Source organism: Lathamus discolor, chromosome 4, assembly GCF_037157495.1.
Source record: "Lathamus discolor isolate bLatDis1 chromosome 4, bLatDis1.hap1, whole genome shotgun sequence".
NCBI lineage: Eukaryota > Metazoa > Chordata > Aves > Psittaciformes > Psittacidae > Lathamus > Lathamus discolor.
The window spans coordinates 42,278,652-42,297,170 of NC_088887.1; positions in this window are offsets into that span (position 1 = coordinate 42,278,652).

Below are 18,519 nucleotides of genomic sequence, written 5' to 3' on the forward strand. Positions count from 1 at the left end.
ATGTTCTCAGTATCACTTGTTTCATCTAGATGCTGTGCATGTCCTTTGTAATGTGAATAGTCATAAATATATAATTCCATTGGAAGTTGCTTTCCAGGTGGGGTAGGCTGAAGAGGAGGATGGGAGGCCGCAGGCAGCCCTAGCCATGTCTGACAATCTTGCTGTAGTACACACAGGACTTTATTCAGAGCTCTCAGCTTTGACTCACTGCCCAAGGGCTGGAAATAAGTACCTCTGAAACTCACTGTATTCTAGGAAATGAAGGCAAGTAGCTTTCCATCTTCCCATATCTGTCCTAAAGAACTATATATACAAAATCTAGTAATATGAACTTTTTTTTTTTTCAATGCCTTACATGTAAATGCTATGTGCTTACATGTAAAAGTTATGTAACTACTCCCATAATAGTTTTGCCTCCAGGAGGAAGAGTGAAGTTGTGCAAATGAGTAAGTAATCATATAAGCATATGATTGCTTTCATGATGACCAGGTTATTCATGTATTTAGAGACCAGTTGCACCTACAGCAAATGAAAATCTAGTCAGCAGGATGTGTGAGAGGAGGAGAGGTGAGAGCTGTGCTGTCCCCACTGGACTTCCTGACAGCTACCCACATCAGGGAGTGGGCAGAAACAGGTCTCATGCCTCTCCAGTACCCCTGGGCAGATATGCATTGCCTGGGCATGCAGGGAGAGCATCCAGACTGCAAGGCCTTCTTCAGGGGTCACAAGGCGATCTGTGCAGGCTTCTGAACTTTCATAGTTGGATGCTTCCATTCTAATTCATAAGGATGAAGGCAACGGGTTAAACACATCTTTCCTGTAACTGCTATAAATCAAAAGCAAATCCTTAGCCAAGGATTTGAAATGACAAAAATTTATCCTTTATTCATAGTCTAAGTTCCTCCAAAAATTTGGGAAGGTATTTTTTAACAAAGATTGAACAGAAGCTAGTCCTGGAGACAGAAGTCATCATAGAATAATAGAATCATAGAATCATAGAATAGTTAGGGTTGGAAAGGACCTCAGGATCATCTAGTTACAACCCGCCAGCCATAGGCAGGGACACCTCACACTAAACCATCCCACCCAAGGCTTCATCCAACCTGGCCTTGAACACTGCCAGGGATGTAGCATTCACAACCCCCCTGGGCAACCCATTCCAGTGCCTCACCACCCTAACAGGAAAGAATTTCCTCCTTATATCCAATCTAAACTTCCCCTGTTTCAGTTTTAACCCGTTACCCCTTGTCCTGTCACTACAGTCCCTGACAAAGAGACCCTCCCCAGCATCCCTATGGGCCCCCTTCAGATACGGGAAGGCTGCTATGAGGTCTCCACGCAGCCTTCTCTTCTCCAGGCTGAACAGCCCTAACTTTCTCAGCCTGTCTTCATACGGGAGGTGCTCCAGTCCCCTGATCATCCTCGTGGCCCTCCTCTGGACTTGTTCCAACAGTTCCATGTCCTTTTTATGTTGAGGACTCCAGAACAGAACACAATACTCCAGGTGAGGTCTCACAAGAGCAGAGTAGAGGGGCAGGATCACCTCCTTCGACCTGCTGGTCACGCTCCTTTTGATGTAGCCCAGGATACGGTTGGCTTTCTGGGCTGTGAGCACACACTGCCGGCTCATGTTCAGTTTCTCGTTGACCAGCACCCCCAAGTCCTTCTCCACAGGGCCACTCTGAATCTCTTCTTTGCCCAATCTGTAGCTGTGCCTGGGATTGCTCTGACCCAGGTGTAGGACCTTGCACTTGTCATGGTTGAACTTCATAAGGCTGGCATCAGCCCACCTTACAAGCATGTCAAGGTTCCTCTGGATGGCATTCCTTCCCTCCAGCATATCAACTGGACCACACAGCTTGGTGTCATTGGCAAATTTGCTGAGGGCGCACTCAATCCCACTGTCCATGTCAGCGATGAAGATGTTAAACAAGACCGATCCCAACACCGATCCCTGAGGGACACCACTCATTACTGGTATCCAGCCGGACATCGAGCCATTGACCACAACTCTTTGCATGCGGCCATCCAGCCAGTTCTTTATCCACCGAGTGGTCCATCCATCAAATTGATGTCTCTCCAATTTAGAGACAAGGATGTTGTGTGGGACAGTGTCAAACGCTTTGCACAAGTCCAGGTAGATGACATCAACTGCTTTACCCTTGTCCATCAGTTCTGTAGCCCCATCATAGAAGGCCACCAAATTGGTCAGTCAGGATTTCCCCTTAGTGAAGCCATGCTGGCTGTCACCAAGCACCTTGTTGTTTTTCATGTGCCTTAGCATGCAGTCTAGCAGAGGCAGATTGAAAGGAGCAAAAAAAAAAAAAAAAAAAATATTGGTGTGGAGCCTCAGCTTATTCCTAGCTGCTTTTTCAATTACTAATGTATTTTTTCCTGTTATTTCTGGCAAACCCAAAATTATTACCTACATCTCAGCTTCATCCTTGTCGTCAGGAGTTCTTGAAGGATAATTCTCTCTGAGCTCTCCATAGCATATAAATGGAAGGCCACTGCCACTGAAACTGAATTATCTTCTACTAAGAAAAGCCACTCATGTTTAATCCAATTATATCCATGATATACTAGGATGTGTATATTAACCATATATGACCATATAGGCTGCTGTACAGAGAGATTAAACAAGGTACTGATGTATGCCCAACATTGTTGGGAGCATTCCAAAAAAACCCTGTCATGTTAGATGACTTGCTCATGGCATGCAGCCTGAGTTCAGCTGAGTTCCAGATGCTGACAGGCCTGACATTGCTGCAGCAGATATCAGGGGGTTTCTAGGAAAGGCTATGACAGTCTTCTGTATTGGACACCACCACTGAAAGGGCATTTGGAGGTTTCACAGACTGACAGAAAAACCCATTTTGTAAGCATGTGCTGGAAAACATCCCAAGGGACTCAATACCCTGGGTGTTTTACCAGGGAGATACTAGCATGGGTTATTCCTGAATGTAAGCCCAACAGCATCACTGAAGTTACATAGAAATACAGCAAACCCAGTAGCTAGTCTGCCTGTAAGGCAATTCACAGCTTTTCCAAAGTATGACCATGAAAATAATAGCAGTCAACCCCACACACATGCTAGAGTGCTCTGTTTTAAAACCTGTGTTAGTCCCTTTCACCCAGCCCACTAGTAATGCTATATGTAGAAACTGTGTGTAAGACATGCTAAAAAATTTAGTCCATGGAATTATGTATTTCACCTAAGCTATATTTCATGTTGTTTCACCTGTGTGCTAGGTAGGACCCTCAAAGGCAGCATAGGCAGTAAGGTGGTTAAAAATCAGACCCCCTGCATTTTATACTTACGTATGATATTTATTATTACATGTAGCACAACAGGTGCATCTGATGCTGACAAGCAGGGAAAGAGTTGATCTGCTAGAACTGTCACCAATTTCCATACAGCTCTTTTAAAATGTGTGGAATTAAGCCAATAAAAAGCAGAAGTTTCAGAAACATTGCAGTGGGTACAGCCTCAGACTGAAGATGACTTTCCATTCCAGATCATCTGAGTGCTTCTTGCATGGCCTATATCCAGGCTGCTCTCAGCCCTCTCTCTATTTCTCCCAAACTGAGACCATAGTGTTTTAATCTGGACGGTAACATGGTTTATGGTAATTGTCTGTCATAATGTTCATTAATTTAATTAGACTCTCATCAAAGTTGTACCATTATGTTCCCCTGAATGTGCATCACCTTTCATAGAAAGGGTCATGTCTGGATTTGTTAATAGTCCTGGCACAGTAGGTATCCAGGTGAGAAAATTTTGCAAGAAGCAACGTTAATGACATACTGTCCTTCCCCTGGAATTACTTTGAATACCAAATGCCCCTTGAACGTTAGGCTTTGTGGTTCTCTGAACACTAACCCTAAGGGGAACCCTAACCTCTATGACACCATAATGCTGAGGCTCATGTCTCAGCCATGATGGGTATTCCTCAAGAGAAAGGCATGTAAGGAGCACTGTTGATGCAGTGCCGTACTAGTCTTGGCATGCCTTTTGCAGCCCCAGTGTCTCTGGACCTCTAGGTTTTGTGGTTCTCTGAACCTTAACCCTAACCCTAAGCTTTATGATACCGTAACACTGAAGCTGACATCTTCAGCACCATGCGTGTTCCAGATTAGAAAAATGTGTAAGTACCAATGATGCTGCGGTGGGATATTCAGCTTGGCATGTCTTTTGCAGCCACAGTGCCCTTGAACCTGTAGGCTTTGTGGCTCTCAGAACCATAAACCTAATGCTAATTATAATGTTCATGGCACCAAAATATTGAGGGTGTGTGCTACAGCACAGTCAGTTTTACAGATGAGAAAGGTGTGTAAGGACCAATGCTGGTGCAGTGCCATTCTCATCTTGGCATGACTTTTGCAGCCCCAATGCCTCTGGACCTGTAGACTTTGTGACTGCTTGAACTCTATCAGTAGCTGGAAACCTAACCTCTATGATACCACAATTCTAAGGCTCAAGTCTCCAGCACCATGGGTGTTCCTCATGAGAATAGCATGTAAAGTGCAGTGTTGATGTAATTTCCTTACTTGTCTTGACATGCCTTTTGCAGCTCCATTGTCTCTGGAACTTTATGCTTTGGGGCTCTCTGAACCCTAACCCTGACCCTAACCCTAAACTTTTTGATACCACAGTGTTGAGGCTCACGTCTTCAGCACAACGGGTGTTCCTAATGAGAATGGTATGTAAAGAGCAATGTTGCTGCAGTGCCGTATTATTCTTGGCATGCCTTTTGCAGCCCAAGTGTTTCTGGACCTGTAGGCTTTGTCACTCTCTGAACCTTAACCCTAACCCTAACCCTGAAGTTTATGATACCATAACAACTAAGGCTCACGTCTCCAGCACCATGGGTGTTGCTCATGGGAAAGGTATGTAAAGAGTAATGTTGATGTAGTTCTCTACTCATCTTGGTATGCCTTGTGCAGACGCAGTATCTCTGGACCTGTAGGCTTTGTGGTTCTCTGAACCTTAACCCTAAACGTAAGCTTTACCACAGATACCACAATACTGAGGCTTCCAGCTTCAGCACCATGGGAGGCCCAGATGACAAAGATGTGCAAGGACCAATGTTGGTTCAATGAGATATGCATCTTGGTATGCCTTTTGCAGCCTCAGTGTCCCTGGACCTGTAGGCTTTATGGCTGTTTGAAACTTATACCTAAAGCTAACCCTAATCTTTTCGGCACTGGAATATTGCGGCTGCGAGGTCCAGCGGAGTCAGCTTTCCAGATGAGAAAGGTTTGCAAGGACCAGTGTTAATGATGTACTGTGGTCCCTCTAGAATGTCTTTTCCAGACCCAGTGTCCCTGGAACTTTAGGTTTGTAACTCTCTGAACCCTAGCCCTAACCAGAACCTTAACCTCCATGGCACCCTAATTCTTAGGCTGTGGTCTCCAGTACAGTTGATGTTCCAAATGATAAAGGTTTCTAAGGAGCAATGTTGATGCAGTGCTGTGCTTGTCTTGGCATGCCTTTTGCAAGCCCAATGTTTTTGTTCCTGTAGGCTTTGTGGCTCTCTGAACCCTAAGCTTAACTGGAACTCCAATCTCTACGACACCATGACATTGAGGCTTAACTTCTCCAGCACCTAGGGTGTTCCTCATGAGGAAAGTATGTAAGAGCAATGTTGATTCGGTTCTGTACTCAACATGGTATGCCTTTTGCAGACCCAGTATCTCTGGATCTCAAGGCTTTGTGGCTGTTTGAATCATAAACATAACATTAACCCTAACCCAAAACAGAACCCTAAACCTAAACCTGTCTTAATGGTACCCAAGAGCGGAGGCTCAGGTCAGGAGCATCACAGGTGGCCAAAGAGAAATTTGGTCCAAAGTTGGTCCAAAGACCAATGTCCCTGCAGTTCCCTAGTCATCTTGGAATTTCTTTGACGGCCCCAGTATCCCTGGACTTTAGGCTTTGTAGCTCTCTGAAAACTAAACACTAACTCTAATCTTTAAGGCACCGTAATATTGAGGCTGAGAGCTCCAGAAGAGTCAGTTTTCCAAATGAGACAGGTGTGTAAGGACCAATGCTGGTGAAGTGCCCCATCTTGCATACCTTTTGCAGCCCCAGGGTCTCTGGACCTGTAGGCTTTGTGGTTCTCTGAATCCTATCCTTAACCATAACTCTAACCTCTATGACACCTTAATACTGAAGGCAGCTGTCTCCAGTACAGTCGGTGCTCCAGATGAGAAAGATGTGTAAGGATCAATATTGACACAGTGCAATACTCATCTTCACATGCCTTTCGTGTCCCCAGTGTTTCTGACCTTTAGGCATTGTGGCTTTCTGAGCCCTAACCCTAACCCTAACACTAAACTTTATGATACCACAATACTGAGCCCCACAGCTTCAGCACCATGGGTTTTCCAGATGAGAAAGGTGTGTAAGGATCAATGTTGGTGCAGTGCCCATGGACCTGTAGGATTTGTAACTCACTGATCCATAACTCTAACCTTAACCCTAACTTCTGTGACAGCCAAACACTTAACGCTGTGGTCTCCAGTACAGTCAATGTTCCAAATGTTAAAGGGATTTTTGAGCAATGTTGATGCAGTGCTGTAGTCACCTAGGCATGACTTTTGCAGCCCTAATGTCTCTCAACCTGTAGGTTTTGTGACTGTCTTAACCTTAACCTTAACCTTAACCCTGAAATTTATGCCACTATTATACTGAGGCTCACATCTCCAGCACCATGGGTGTTCCTCATAAGAAAGTTATGCAAGGAGCAATGTTGATACAGTGCTGTACTATTCTTCGCATGCCTTTTGCAGCTCCAATGTTTCTGGACCTGTAGGCTTTGTGGCTTTCTGAACCCTAACCCTAAACTTTCTGATACCATAATACTGAGGCTCACATCTCCAGCACAATGGGTGTTCCTCTTGAAAAAGGTATGTACAGAGGAATGTTGATACAATGTCGTACTCATCATGATACGGCTTTTGTAGCCCAGATGTCTCTGGTCTTGTAGGCTTTGTGGCTCTCTGAATCCTAACCCTAAACCTAAATTTTATGATAACACAATACTCAGGCTCACTTCTTCAGCACCATGGGTGTTCCAGATGAGATATGTGTATAAGGATTAACGCTAGTGGAGTTCCGTACTTGTCTTGGCATGCTTTTTGCAGCTCCAATGTCTTTGGACATGTAGACTTTGTAGCTTTCTGAACCTTAACCCTAACTGGAGCCTTAACCTCTAAGACATCATAATAATGAGGCTGTGGTCTCCAGCACCATAGGAGTTCCTAATGAAAGGTATGTAAGGAACAATGTTGATGCTGTGCCATACTTGCCTTGGCATGACTTTTCAAGTCCTAGTGTCTCTGGACCTGTAGGCTTTGTGGCTCTGTGAACCCGAACCCTAACCCTAACCTTAACCCTAACCTCTATGACACTATAATACTGAGGCTCACGTCTCCAGCACCATGGGTGTCCAACATGACAAAGCTGTGCTAGGACCAATGCTGGTGCAGTGCTGTGCTCATTTTGGCATGCCTTTTGCAGGCCCAAGATGTCTGGAACTGTAGGCTTTGTGGCTCTCTTAACCTTAAACTTAATGCTAACCCCAAGTTCTATGGTACCATAATATTGTGGCTGTCAGATCCAGAAGAGGTGGTTTCCCAGGTGAGAAAAGTGTGTCAGGACCAAAGCTGGATCAGTTGCATACTTAACTTGGCATGCCTTTTGCAACCCCACTATATCTAGACTCATAGGCTTTGTGCCTCTCTGAACCTTAAATTTAACACTAAACCTAATGTTTATGGCACCATTCTGTTTAGGCTGTGGTCTCCTGTAAAGTCGGTGTTCCAAATGAGAATTCTGTGTAAGGAGCAATGCTGGTGCAGTGCCATACTCGGCATGCCTTTTGCAGCCCTAATGTGTCTGGACATGTGGGCTTTGTAGCACTCTGAACCCTCACCATATATTGAATTTCACGTGGAAATGAGGCTCACATCTCCAGCACCATGGGTGTCCCACATGAGAAAGATGTGCAAGGACTAGTGTTAGTGCAGTGCCATACTCATCTTGGCATGCCTTCTGCAGACCCAGTATGCCTGGACCTCTAGGCTTTGTGGGTCTCTGAACCCTAAGCCTAGCCCTAACCCTAAACTTGATGACACCGTAAGACTGAGGCTCACGTCTCCACCCCTATGGATGCGAACTAATGATAAGAAAGACGTGTATGGACCCATGCTAGTGCAGTGCCGTACTCATCTTGGTATGCGTTTTGCATCCCCAGTGTCTCTGGACCTGTAGGCTTTGTGGCTCTGTGAACCCTAAACCTAAACCATATTATAGTGACTAAAAGGATGTAATTGACTACTTTGTTGCCTGTCTCTGGGTCTAAACCAAATGACACCCACCAAGAAGAGGGGAACGAGGGGCAGATCACTGTTGCATATAAAAAATCATGCATCTGAAGTGTGAATGAACACAATTCTTAACAACAGTGTCATCTGAACTACCTTCAAAGTACATAGTCTTTTGTGAAACTTCACTCTGACTATCTTAATTGGCAGACTACAATGCCAAGCATGCTCCTGTGAGGTGTGTTCATATTCATTACAGCTGAAGCAAGAACTGTGAGACAAAAGAGGAAATATGGATGATGAGGCTGAATGTGCACCTTGAAGACTAGAAAAGAATTCTTTCAAAGATATGCACATTTTTTAGATTTAGTTTTGCTGCTGACTTAATCTAACAAGAAATTGTGTCCATACATCATGTTACTTAGAGCTGCTTTACAGTTCTTTTCAATATTCAGACACTCACCAAATGATCATTTCATGTTTACAATGCTTTAGGTTGATGCTGTATTTGCTTTAATTAGGGTCTGTTCATTTATTCCCTTGGATTTTTTTTTTTCTTTCTGTGAGCCTTTCATATTTGTGCTACAATAAGCTACTTCTCTGCAGAATATGTCATGTATTCGGCACCCAACAGATGCTAGAGAGCTCCAGCTTGTTTTAAGCATTATGAAATCACCATGCCTTTCTCACAACAGCCAGTTGTCAGATCTAAGCTTGCTTGATAACCCAGAGCTTGGGCAGAGTGCTTTTACAGAGTGGTGTACAAAAGGTATGCAGAACCTAACATAAGAAAGTCTATACACAAACTTATCTTGATTTTTGGTTCTGTATTTGTAGGACTGTACAGTAATCATCATTAGTGTCAATACAGTACTAACCAAGAAAAGAAGAAGCTAAGAAGAGTGAAAAGGTTTTTTGAAGGCAAATATGAAATCAGAAGCAAGAATTTTTGTCGAATTCTTGAAGTCCACACCACCACCTTTAGTGCTTCTGCCATCTGTATCATGGTAAGCTTTAGTAAGTTACGACTATTGACTTTTCTCCATATATATATATATGGACCTAATAACAATGAAAATCACATTAAAATATGTATCTGACTCACAATAAAATACAAATTATTATGTAGTCACCTTCACCCATTTTAATATATCCATTCTTGTGTTTGCTTGCATTATTATTCCTGTCATATAGTTATAAATTCTTTGTTCCTATTGGGCATATTTTCTGCTCTTTAATCTTTCAGGAAATTCAGGAAGCAAAAAAAGAGAACTGCATTAGAATTAACTCTCTTACTTCTATTCAAAGAATACAGCTAGCAAGAGATTCTGAGTCATTAAAGGAAAGGACAATTATGCCAGCCAAGTAGAGAACAGGGAAAATTTTTTTATTAATGCATGTGAAATTTCTTAAAGGTGCGTAGTCTCAGCATAGTTTTCCTTTTAATGCCCGAACAACTACAGAATTTTTCTCAACTGTAAGTAAATTATTGAGTAAGTACATTTGCTAGGCTTTTATGAAAACCCTCTACTTTTTCATAACAATAAATAAATTAAATGGAGGAAAGCACAATAAAGTAGCATGAGCAAAGGAGAAGGACTCTGAGGAGCTTCTCACCTTTAATCGAAGCTGTTAGAGATCCCTCCTGTTTGAGACAGACTCTCAGACATGCTTCCTGATAGACAAAAAAAATCCCACCTATGGGATTTTCTGGATCCTCACCTCCCGCTGAAATCTTTGCATGTTTAAGTATCTTTTCTCTGGTATTAATCTCATATCTTGCCTAATTCAGGCATATGTTGCATAGATTTACAATGAAGTCATGAGGGACTTCTGGAAACTCAGCAATAACCTGGTACCAAATCATTACAGAAATTGTGTCCCGGTTTCTTAATCTCCTAAAAGAAACAAATTGTGGGGAAAAAAACAAGCAGCAGTTATTTCTTATTTTGTCTTACAGAGCTAACATTCACTGTTACTAATTTACTTGTTTTTTAACAGTACGTGCTTTGCTATGAAACAATAAGTGACTGAAACAAAGAACATTGCAAAAAATCCATCTACAAAACAAAGGAAGTTTAAATTCACTAATATATAATAAGCATATTCTGGGATCCAATGACTTTGGCTTTCCAATATTACTTGGAGAAAATAATAGCTAATTTGCTCAAGAGGATGAACCTGAAAACTTTAAGCAAAGTGGGAATGGAATGAAGGGAGAAGGTATATGAATTTAGACATCCTTTTCATAAACAAGCCCCTTATCCACAGGCTACAAAGACATTTTTCCTGTGCTTTTTTTGGACTACTGAACATGTAATTACTGCATGTGAAGTGGAACAGCTTCAATGGAAGGGCTTTAGTCTGCCTCAAAAAGCCTTACCTGATAATGCTTGAATCAGTCCCATTGCCCTAGGCAGGAACAGAGGAAGAAGAGAGTGAAGCCTTCACAACCCTTGCACTAGCCTGAGTTAGAGGAGTTTTCATTAGCGGTCAGCTCAGGAGCTGAATTTCTGTTGGATACAGACAATCTGTGCTGGCCCGAAGGAAAATGTCTAACTCTGACAGATGGGTATGCTTTATTATGTGTGTTTGTTCTCATTGTTTTGTATCCTCTGGCATAGGTGTTCATTACTCGGTGTGCTGTTTTCTGTGATTCACCTTCTTAAACATGAAGTTTTCTTCCTGCCTGGCGCAAAGAACATAAACCTTTAGGAAGGACTGTGAATGTTGTCAAGTAAGTGTGCACAGCAAAGATGGGCAGTGAATTGTCAGTCTGCACTCGAGTCTAACTTCTCTTGAGCAGTCTCAGATTCTTTCGTAAGAACATGGTGTACACCTGTGTTTTGACAGGTGGCAGTGACCGTGGCACTGAAAGATAGAGTGATGGGCAGAGCATACCAGCAAAAGTATACTTCCTTTTTATCTTCCCCATCCAACCTGAGGTATCAAAATTAATGCTTTCCAGCTTCCTTCTTCGTTCTTTGTAGCAAATGTTCTCCATATCAAATCATATCCCTGTGTATATTTTTGCAACCCCACTGATTTGCCCATTCCCTCAATGACAGCTGTGTAGTCACATTACTTTCACTTTATGTCAACTCTGACACCTAGTCAACCAGTAAATTGGATCATTTTCTCAGACTGTCTGACTGTAGTCAGTGTTACCTTGGTTATTTCTGTGAAGAAGCCTGCTCTTGTACCCACCTGTAGCTGGCTCTGCAAGACTGATAGCAGCAGAAGCAATAAAATCTTACATTTGTTACCACACTTAACAGGTGATCCTGCTTCTTAGGAAAAAGGAAACATTTTAAATTTAGGCACTTTGCGGAGCCACCTCCCTGTTCTCTGCCCCAGTGCATTTCAAGAGCTTGGTTTGAGTTGACAGAATAAAGATTTAAAATAATGCCTGACACTTCATCTGAAATCCCTACTGTGGTGCCAATTTCTTGCCCTCTTATTCAGTTTGACACAGTGGCAGGTGGCAGGGACATGTTAGGTGCTTTCACTTTAGATCTGATTCTGTTAGACCACCGAAGTAATTTTCACGTCATTGATACACTTTAACATATTTCTTCCTGTGCAGAAAGACAATAAACATAGCCACAAAGAACAAACAAATGAATTCTAAACTGTTGGCATGGGCTTAAGTAGGAAAATAAGTAGTGGAAAGGTACTTCCCCCAGGTGAACCAAACCAAAATAAAGTCAAACAATGTGCACAGATTTTGCAGGGGAAGTACTGAAGAGTTAAAATTCAGTTAGAAGTATGTTAATTGGTACTTCTTTGTCTGTGACTGTTTGACCAGTATAAAACCTAGATAACCAGAGTAGGCACGTTTTCATCCTTCAACATAATGCTGGCTACATAACCAGTTAGCCTCTGTAACTTGCACCATTTTCCTGGGAAAATACACTCAATGACAACATAGAAAAGAAACAAGAAAGCTTCCAAACAAATGATCAGATGGTCTCATTGCAGTTCACATAAATGTAATGTATTGGGTGTACCTGGTAAGGTTTTGGTAACGGATTACTTCTGTGAGAAGACACAGAAACTACTCCTCTGTCAGACAGTCAGTTACAAGAGGCTCTAAGATGGAACCGCCTCTGGCCAAAGCTGAGCCCATCAGCAATGGTGGTATTATTGCTGTGACAATGCATTTAAGAAAGCAAAAAACTGCCTCTGGGAGAGAGGGGTGAGAATGTGTGAGGGCAACAGCCCTTCAGACACCAAAATCAGTGAAGAAGGAGGTGAGGAGGTGCCATAGGCATGGGAACAGATTCCCCTGCAATCAGTGACGAAGACCCTGGTGAGGCAGGCTGTCGCCCTGCAGCCAATGAGGTCTGTGTTGGAGCAGCCCATGGAGGATCCCATGACAGAGCAAGTGGATGTGCCTTGAAGGGTGCTGTGACCCCATGGGAAGCCTGTGCTGGAGCAGGCTTCTGGCAGGACCCGTGGCTCTATGGAAAGAGGAGACCATGCTGGAGCAGGTTTGCTGCAGGACTTGTCACTCTGCAGAGGACCCACACTGGAGCAGTCTGTTCTTGAAGGGCTGCATCCCACGGAAGTGACTCACACTGGAGCAGTTCAAGAACTTCAGCCCATTGGAAGGACTCACATTGGGGTAGTTCATGGAGGAGTGTCTCCCATGTTAAGGACTCCATGCTGGGGCAGGGAAGAGTGTGAGGGAGAAGAAGGAGCAGAAATGAAGCGTTATAGATTGATCACAAACGCCATTCCATGTACCCTGGGCTGCTCATGGCAAATAAGTGCTCATAGTAGAGAAGCTGAGAATGCAGTTGAGTCTGTGAGGATTTTTAGATTTGTTCTGATATTCTATTATCAAATTCTGATTTTTACTGGCAATATATTAGACTGATTTCCCCAAATTAAGTCTGATTTTCATGCGACTGTAACTGATGGATGACCTCAGTGTCTTTGCCTTGACTTTTTATCATAGTTTCTCCTTTTGACCTGTTGAGGTAGTAGAGTGAAAGACTGGCTTGGTGGGCACCTGGCAGACAGTCAAGGTCAGCTCACTGCATGAAAATGTAGAAAAAATCTAAGATTCTACGGGAATATCTTCACAATAAATCAATGCATGGATAAATAAATAAATACACGTGGTCACCATAGCAGCATGGAGAGAGATGTGAAATGAGAGAATTGTTCATCAATCCAGAAAATTCAGTTAAAATCCAAAGAAAATCTCTTCAGAGATCTATCCCGGAAACTTGCTAAAAAACTACAAGTACTGGTAACATTTGCACGAAATAGCATATTTGTAGTTGATGTCCTGGGTTCAGCTGTAGCAGTTGTTGTTTTTCCTTCCCAGTAGCTGGTGCAGTGCTGTGTTTTTGACTTTAGCCTGAGAACAATGCTGATAATAAACCGATGTTTTTTGTTGTTGCTAAGTAGTGCTTACTCCAGTCAAAGACTTCAGTCTCTGGTGCTCTGCCAGTGAGGAGGGGCACAAACGATGAGGAAGCAGAGACAGAAACCTGACCCAAACTAGCCAAAGACATGCCATAGCAAGTCATGCCTGGTATATGAACAGGGGTTGTTTAATTTGCGAATGTTTAATTCACTCAAAGGCTTGTTGTTGCTCAGGGCCCCATTTAAAATCACTCTTCTTCTGGGTCACATGATAGAGAGGACTTACAATCGAACTCTAATTTGGGATGTGCATTCTCCAGAACCCCACAGCACCCAAGAAAGCTTGTGTTTCTTTCTTATTAGTTGGTGGAGACATTGCTGTTATCCTGTTGATCACATCTGTGGGGATCTGTCTACATTCATCTTGCCACTTTATTCCCAAAAACTGAATCTCCTGTGCAGGTCCTTGACCTTACTCTGTTTTATGTCAAAACCGGCTTTCAGCAGGATTTGGATTATTTTCCTCCCTTTCTCAAAGACTTCTTCTGCTGTGTTGCCCCACAGGATAATGTCATCAATGTACTGCAGGTGTTCTGGAGCTTGCCCCTGTTCCAGTGCAGTCTGAATCAGTCCATTGCAAATGGTAGGGCTGTGCTTCCACCCCTGGGGTAGTCGCTTCCAAGTGAACTGGACACCCCTCCAAGTAAAAGCAAACTGTGGCCTGCACTCTGCTGCCAAAGGAATTGAGAAAAATGCATTGGCAATATCAGTTGTGGCATACTACTTGGCTGCCTTTGACTCTAATTCATACTGAAGTTCTAGCATGTCCGGTACGGCAGCACTCAATGGTGGTGTGACTTCATTCAGGCCACGATAATCTACTGTTAGTCTCCACTCTCCGTTAGACTTTCACACTGGCCATATGGGGCTATTAAAGGGTGAGAGGGTCCTGCTGATCACTCCCTGACTCTCCAGTCTATGGATCAGCTGATGGATAGGAATCAGGGAGTCTCAGTTGGTGCAATATTGCTGCCGGTGCACTGTTGTGGTCACGATTGACACTTGTTGTTCTTCGACTTTCAGCAACTGCCCCTCTATTCTGCTCTTGTGAGACCTCGCTTGGAGTATTATGTGCAGTTCTGGTGTCCTCAACATCAAAAGGACTTGGAACTGCTGGGACAAGTCCAGAGGAGGGCCACAAGGATGATCAGGGGACCGGAGCACCTCCCGTATGAAGACAGGCTGAGGAAGTTAGGGCTGTTCAGCCTGGAGAAGAGAAGGCTGGGTGGAGACCTCATAGCAGCCTTCTAGTATCTGAAGGGGGCCTATAGGGATGCTGGGGAGGGACTCTTCGTCACGGACTGTAGTGACAGGACAAGGGGTAATGGGTGAAAACTTAAACAGGGGAAGTGTAGAGACTGTTTCTCTTTCAGAATTGCTTTGTCAATCACTTCTCTAGCAAGTGATCCCAGCTGCTTGGCTTCCCTACCTTCTAGTTCATGACCATCGGCCCCATTGTCCCAGCATCGGAGCAACCAGGTGATGATATTTGCTCCATCTTTTTGCATATTCTGTAGCTCGGTTGAGGTCCGAGCTCAAGAAGTCACCTCTTCTTCTTCTTCTTCTTCTTCGTCATGTGATGATGACTCCTGATCAGATGCTGGATCGGGTGGTGAATACATTGTTTCTTCATCTTGTTTCCCCCTTCTTGCTTCTTTTTTGCTTTTTCTCTTGTTTACAGGGGCAACCGATATTGGTACGAATTGGTCCTCTGGTTTAGCTGCAGTGATTATCACTGTGGTTTGAGTAGCAATTGTACTTGTCGCTGGGAGTGGTGTAGCTGCTGTGCTTGAAGCTGGAGTAGCTGCGCTGTCTGCTGCTTTGCCCTTAGATGCAGGGACATTTTTTTCCTTTTGAAGGTGCCGGATAGTGTCGAGCAAGGCCCTGTAAGCATAGGCCAAGCCCCAGCATGTTGCCATGATTTGTCCATCTCTGGTATAGCCAGACTGACAACACACCTCATTTAAGTGTTTTACTAATTTTTCTGGATTTTGCACTTGCTCGGTGGTGAAATTCCAAAGTACTGGAGGGGCCCACTGACCTAGATACTTGCCCATACTATCCCACACACCTGCCACTCATGTCTGTCCAGCCTCGGGGAAGATCTCTTGGTCCTCCTACATCGTCATTTAACCCCAGACAAGGCCCAAAGCCGACTCTGCTTAACTCTCAAGATCAGATGAAATCGTCTTGGGCAAAACACACTCTGTATGCGTGCCAACATGGTGATCCCCATCACAATTGGCAAACATGTCTCAACAGTATTAAAAGGCCATTCAAAAACTTCAAAACTCTCAAATGATGCTGTAAATGGTCTGGGAGGGGGGCTGGGAGGGTAAAAGAATGTCTCCTTCAGAGGCTGACCACCCGAGAAGGAGAAAAAGATGTGTAATTGCTGAGCACTTCTATTATATACCTCCCAAAGTATAAAGGTGGTGACCACACTGGGAACATAAGCCAGATTGGTTACATGATCAATGATTCTATTGTATTACAAGTCATTACCACAAAGTACAATGAGACAAGAACCTTAGCCCAAGGCCCCCAGCAAACAAACACTAACACAGCAAATACTGCTCTAAGTAAGGTGTGACATACTGAAACTGTGAGATCAAGAGTAACAACTTTGAGAGCCAATAAATCAGCATTGTGATGAGTGACTATTAATCTAAAGCAATGAATGTTCATCACAAATAGGATTACACACAGTCCAGTCAGATCTGTTGTTATCTCAACCCCTTGTACCCCATGTTGGGAGCCAGAAAGAACTGTCATGGTTTAAACCAAGCCACACAGCTTGTTCACTCACTCCTCCCCCCCTTTTCTCCCTCTTTCTTTCCTTCCCTCCTCCTCACCCTGCTCCCAGAGGGATGGGGAGGGGAATCAAGAGAATGTAACTCCCACAGGCTGAGATAAGAACAGCCCAGTAACTAAGGTATAACACAAATCACTACTGCTACCACCAATGATAATAATGGTAAGAGAAAATAACAAGGGAAGAGAATACAATACCACCACCGAATGAGTTCGACCCCCCCAAAGAGGGCCTGTGCCCTTCCGGGTAACTCCCAGTTACCTCCCTGGGCATGACGTACTGTGGTATGGAATACCTCTTTGGCTAGCTTGGGTCAGGTGTCCTGTCTCTGCTTCCTCCCAGCCTCACCTCGTCCCTGGCAAAGCATGAGACTCACAAAGTCCTTGGTCAGAGTAAACATTACTTAGCAACCACTAAAAACATCAGTGTTATCAGCTCTGTTCCCAGGCTGAAAGTCAAAACACAGTGCTGCACCAGCTACTAAGGAGAGAAATGACTGCTACTGCTAAACCCAGGACAGGGGTGAATTACTCAGAAGGCTCAGATCGCTGCTTGGGTTGGGCTGGGTTTCGCTCAGTGGGTGGTGAGCCATTGTATTGTGCATCACTTGTGTTTATTGTTTTCTTTTCCTTTGCAAATCCCTGGCAGTGTTCAAGGACAGGTTGGACGGAGTCTTGGTTGACATGGTCTAGTGGGAGGTGTTCCTGTCCATGGCATGGGGGTTGGAACTAGATGATCTTAAGGTCCTTTCTAACCCTAACTATTCTATGATTCTATGATTCTAAAAGCAAACCAAAGTGATAGTTTCATTTTTTGGAAATTCTTCATGTGCTAGTCCAGATCAGGAACATTTCTTTCAGGAAAAATTCTTTTCAACATTATCCAATAGTGTGACCTAAGTCATATCTTGGAAAAGCCTGTTGGATAGAACTCAATAAAAAAAAAACAAACCAAAAAATCCCAAATAAAAATAAATAAAAAAAAAAAAACAACAAAACACCGCTGACTTGTTTCAAATACATAGTGCAAGATTTAATAACATGTACCAGCTTTTTCTCTCCTTTTCTCATATTACTCTACTAATAATGTATTTTTGTTTCAATCTGTGAATTAGCTGAGTCTCATTTTTATATGGCATATAATCTCATGCTTTGATTTCTACTCTTTTTTGCTTGTAGTTGGCTGTTCTTTCAAACCCATGGAAAGAACGTTTCCAAATACTACTTACATTATATTGTGGTTTCAGTTAATCGGTAACCTGTCAAGGTCTGATATTTCACATCAGAAGATGCTGCAAACATTGAGAAGCATATGCGCTGACTCATGTCACAGTTCAGTTTTCTCTGGTTAAGCTGAAGATTATAGTTAAATTAGATCAGTAGTTGGAATGAAAATGCATGAGAAAATACTGAAAATACCTTTCTTATTTCTTCAGTCTTCATTTAAGTCTCCTGGTATAGAAATGAGGAGAAAATAACAATCAGAGCTCAGAATACCATTTATGGAAAGATTTGTATGTATGTTGTAAGTGATATTTTTTCTTTCTCCACCAGTAAATTAAAAAAAACAAACAGACAATCAATGATATCCATACAATTGAGCTGAAGGCAGCTTTCTACACAGTTTTAAATATAATGTAGTATTAATTCTTTCCATTAAACTAAAATATATTGAAATTTTATTATATATTATTTCAGTTCCTACAGAGAGTGCCAAAGGTGGTCTAGGTTGTTCCAAATTCCTTGCTACATATCTGGGGAGAGAAGACACTACGGCCTTTGTACTTGACCATACATACACGTGTTTTGAAATAATGAATTTGGGGCATTTTTTTCCTAAAAGGATGGTAAAATTATCCCAAAGTATTTCTTCCTGAGTGTTTAAGTTCGAAGGTATACTCCAACATGTGTGAAACTCATTATAAAATTGTGAGA